This window comes from Schistocerca americana, chromosome 2 (genome assembly GCF_021461395.2).
Source record: "Schistocerca americana isolate TAMUIC-IGC-003095 chromosome 2, iqSchAmer2.1, whole genome shotgun sequence".
In the NCBI taxonomy this organism is placed as follows: Eukaryota; Metazoa; Arthropoda; class Insecta; order Orthoptera; family Acrididae; genus Schistocerca; species Schistocerca americana.
In genome coordinates, this window is record NC_060120.1 from 799,058,302 (window position 1) to 799,063,720 (window position 5,419).

Genomic DNA, 5,419 nt, shown 5'->3' on the forward strand with positions numbered 1-5,419 from the left:
TGAATAGCCTTATCTTCTTGAAAGTAGTTCAGTGATCACTGTAATAAGCTCAATGTAAGAAAGCAGCTCTCCATATAGAAGAGTTGTAGGGAAGTGTGGAAGGGAAGTAGTTTACTTCTATGAGAAGGTCTGACACTTTACCATGTTGCCAAGTCTTACGAATTGTTGCCACAGGCAGAGGGTTAAATTTTCTGGCCATGCTGCTGCCTGAAGGCAAGTATGTATTTTAGTCTAGCTGTTTGTAGCATTGTGTCCCAAGTATATCATAGGTTACTTGGGATCTGCAAAATTAGGCCACCTTCAGACTTGTATACTAAAATTGTTGTTGCAGTGAGTGATGTAATTAAATTGGTCAATGGCTATGAGTACAGGTTGGTATTGGAATGCACTGTGTAGATGATGTTTGAGATCACTCTACCTGCCTTTTAATTCTTAGTTAGTTGTCCTCTGGGTTGACGTACTGCGTTGCTACACTGGCTGAAAAATGGGGTTTGTAATTTGGACCCTGACTACTGTAAATATTGTAGCCAACAGATGCACAGTTTCTTTCATTTTTTCACTACCCCCATATACACATTTATATATGTATGGCCAGTGCACTGTTGTTCAAACTTTCCATAAGCCTCATTAATAGTTTGCAGGCGAACCTCCACATACTGCTAAGATAGTTTATGGTTGAACATCTGTGAGCAATAAAAACATAACCACAAAGTTCACAGTTCTTCAAATAAATTTTTTAAAAGTCACTGTCATTGCTTTAAGACACGGCCTATTGGTGTAACACTTACTTCACTGTTAAGCTGATACATTGGCGTAGTCCTAAGCAGCAGAGGTTCCTCGTCTGAAACTCGGCCGCAGACTGACTGTCTCGTGACCAAAAATTGGGCCCTTATACATCATAATAAAAGGTGCTGAAACTACACATTGCTTCAGGCTTAATTTACAAAAATTACTATTACAACTTAATTCATTACATTAACTGAATGCATTGAAAAATTGTATTTTAAACAGTTTCTTCTACTGCAAGAATTAGACCAAATCATTTGTCATGAAATTAACATATATAGTTATGCAAACAATACCTTTGACAAAGCTGAAAATTACTTTGGAATTAAGGGCTGGCCATGCTAACATGTTTTACGAATAGAGCTAAACAGATACTTAGATTGCTAGCATTTCATCTTCCAAATGTTTATAATTTACAGAATTTATATTTATAAGTCAACAATAGAATTTAAGTTGTGAAACTATTACTGATTTCCCCCAATAACAATTGATACTAACTAGGAATAGTCAAAATAAATTAGAAAATCTATTACATACATAAAACTAAGTATGAAATTAGATCTGGTATTACGTTCTACAAAATTGAGGGCCAACCTTTCTCTTATATGAAATTGCAGATTCTATTCACGTATGCTAATGGTAATTATTTCAGAACTAAAAAATGAATTTTAAGGAGGGGGAGAACAATATAAGAGGGGAATTAAAATTATCCCAGCTTTCTTCGTCTCATCACCCCCTCATTGGATTGATAAGATAGATATTGCTAATAGCTAACTGGACAGTTCAATGACCACAAGTGATGCCTGAAATTGGGTTTAACAAGGTACACACAAAAAGTTATTACATAAGAAATTTTATCAAAGCTACAGTACATATGTTTTGTCAAATTTATACTTACGTGAACTGGCCATATGAAAATCCCCATACAAAATAATTACAGACAAATCACAAAATGTCTGAAAGTTACAATTGTAACAAAATTTATGCGTCTTCATCACAAGTGATGTCCTTTTCGGGTTAAACAAGGATTACATTAAAACATGCACCATTTTGTACAAGTCCTGTCTTGCTAAACAGAATAAACTCCTGTGGGCAAAAAGTTCCACAAGCACTTTCACACTTTAAATGCTCTTTAGCACACTTCCTCACAAAGTTGTCCATGCCTTCAACAGATCCAAGTGGCAGTTACGAAATGCTCTGCAATTAGTTCCCTTGGAGGTGTTTCTCCTCCACCAGAGTACATGATATGAGACAGAATGCCCTACTTACGTACACTTTTACTTATAACTGAAGTCTAAGAAAATGTTTAACACTAATTGCAAATGAGTCATTACATAATAAACACTTTACGTAGTTCTCATACCATTACAATAATTAGCATTAAAATTGACTATAGTACAAAATGTGTGAACTAGTAAAAATTTAAAATGAAGTGCACAGTACACTACAAAACATTACTCTGTCATAACTGTCTTAAACTGGTTAAACTTGAGACTTTTTTCTTTCTCGTTTGCAAAATATCAAACTCAAGATGTGCAGTAGTATATTTACTAATCATTGCGTTATGAAAAAAAGAATACATTCACCATTACATAGCTTAATTACTAGTCAAATCAAAATTAAGGGGATGGAAGTTGTACCAAATCATTGCCCTATTTCTCCACTCTCGAGTACTACTCTTTCATACAAAATTAAATCCTCACAAAATGTTACCACATAATTGACCTGTCAGAATATTCAAATCACTCTCGCACCACAGTTATCAGGGAATCAGCAAACTTATTGTTCTTCTTTCCAGTATTGCCACTTTAAACTCTTAATTCCTCAGACCATGAATAGAAGTTTTCAGATAACCTACAGATCCAATGATGCAGCATTACATTATTTGTATTAATCTCTCATTCCCAGCTGCAGTATCATGAATTGCACAATATACACAGTACCTGATGTTGCCTAGTTCAAAAATAGATCATCATTACAGTTACACCACATTTGTTTGTATACAGTTATCTTGTGCATTAATCATGTCAGCTCCATTATTTTGCTTACATTTCTCATTTAGTTAACTAGTGGGGTGCATTCTCAAAAAATATCCCTACTGCAGAGACAGGCTCCCTTAACCATTAAGACCCTAACATTATTCATTATTGTTTCATTATCTAATAAACAAACGTCTGCTCTGCTTATCCAATGCATTGACTCTGCTCGAAAACACTCCACATTAACAAATCATTATGCTAAGGCAGACTTAACTCTCATTACTGATCAGACAAAATCATCACTTAGACACACCATTATTTCACTGTATTCTTGCCTGAAGGGCGATATACATATGTCTTGCTAACACATTCCACACACATTACTCCAGGCAATGTTTAAAATTGTAATTCCTTAATGTTAGAAAAGTCTATATCATGACACAGATAGTTATCTCACATATACTGATTGCACTGAACACAAAGCCTTCTGTTATACCACAATTGAGATTAATATCTAATATTTAAGATGGTTTTTACCGCATATTACCTCTGCTGCTGCACCCATGAGCTGATTACTTCAGGTGTTATCCTCCACACATGCTGACACCTTTTATTTTCTGTTTACCTTCCATTAGTGTGGCAGAAATTCTTGAATCATGGTACCACTTTTTCTCCCATCCTCTTAAGACTCCATTATTTATAACTAACACAACATAATCTATATATACACACAGATAACACTTGCGAAATCTTTTTCTAAAATATTTCTTTACTAAAGTATCCTATGATAACAAAATTACATGAAAGTCAAAGATAGCTCCTATTTACTTATAAATTACAGGATAGGAGGAGTTTGACTGCCTCAGGAAACAAGAAAATTGAGATAGACAGCTGGGGTAAGCATTGTCACCACATAATGAATCCACTTGCTAATAGCACAAGAAATTTGTCGCAAATTTTACATCAGTGCTAAGATTTTGAATCGCCAACAATTTGTACTTCAAAACTGTCCTGCCAATTTCACAGTTAATAGTACCTCTGTCACACACTGTGTTGCTTACCAGTAGCACTAGTAATTTTTTTTTTTTCAGATACATGCATCACTACTGTACCCTCTGTGTTCTTAATAGATTCAAAAAATGCCTTTGAATTATCATTCATATGACTGCCACTGTCCACTAAACATTTAATATGTATCCCTTGTACAGTTTGCTGTTATTAACAGGTTGACGCATGTTTTTGCTTACCATGTGATCTTCATACAACATATCCTCATCAATCCTTTCTTTACTTAACACATTGCCCTCAATATTAATTATAGATTCAAATACCCCATTCTCATCAGTACTGGATTTGTCATTGCTATCATCGTTAAAACTACTGTCAGAATTATAAACTTTCACTTAAGCTATGCTTTAGATTTGTACTTCCACTTTTTTCTCTATTTTAGACAATTTTGGATTTACAATTTCATTTACTTTTACCAGCTTTCCTCTACCACTACTGCACACTTGATTTCTACCTCAGGTTCTGAATCATTTCTAATGTGATCGATTTGGTTCCCAAATTTAACTCTATTTTCAGCACATTGTTTCTCGAAAACCTCCACCTTCATACTATTGTCATCTCAAAGTTTTTCTTTCCCTTCTACACATTTACAACACAACGTTAATTTATCATTAGTATTATCACAATCTTTAACTACTGCATGAAACATTCTATTTAATTGTGAAAGATTAGAGCTCACTACTTTAAATCTCCTTTTTAATTTCTTTCTTCAGTTCATCCTGTAAGCTATCCATGTCAGTTCTAATACTATCAGTTTTGTTTTCTACTCTACTAATGTCTTTTTTCACACTATTAATGTCTTCTTTCGTATTCTTTTCCATTGTATTCACATTATTTTCTCTCTTTACAATAAGACTTTCATCCCCAACCTTCAAAGTTCCATTCATATTTGATTTACAATCATCCACAGAACCAGTCCTACTTAGATCTTTCTGTTCACTTAAAAACTTAACCTCTACAGATTTGTCCTCAGTTGCACTGTCTTGTTCATTAAGGTAACTCATTATGTATCACTTAATACAAAACAGCTTTTGCAATGACTTACCTTATGTTTAATCACTTGTCTGCTGTTGCTCTGCTGTGGTTCTCACAGTCATCCGGAACTGCATGGCTGCGGCAAGTTGTAATTCTCTCGGCAAGGTGTCTTGTTTACCTCCAGTCAGCTGTCTCTACCTGCGTGCTGATTTGTTGCTCCTGTACGCAGTGGCTGCTTCCATAGAACCCGCTCGCTGATTGGCTGCTGCCATACTGTGGCCGTGAAACAAGTGCTGATTTGCGATTGCACCGCTGCACTGTAAACCGCTCATGATTTCACTTTTCAAAGTTTGTGAGTTGTTTATTGTGATTACGTACAATACTCTTCACCTGCAAGGGCACCACATGTCAGCTCAACCTGCTTTTTAATTCTTCATTTATTGTCCTCATTGTTGGTGTACTGTGTTGCTACACTGGCTGAAAAATGGGTGTTTGACTACTGTAAATAATATAGCCGACAGAGGTACAGTTGCGTTTCACTGTCTTTTACTCTCACTTTTCACAAATCCCCATATACACATTTATATATGTATGGCCAGTGCGCTATTGTT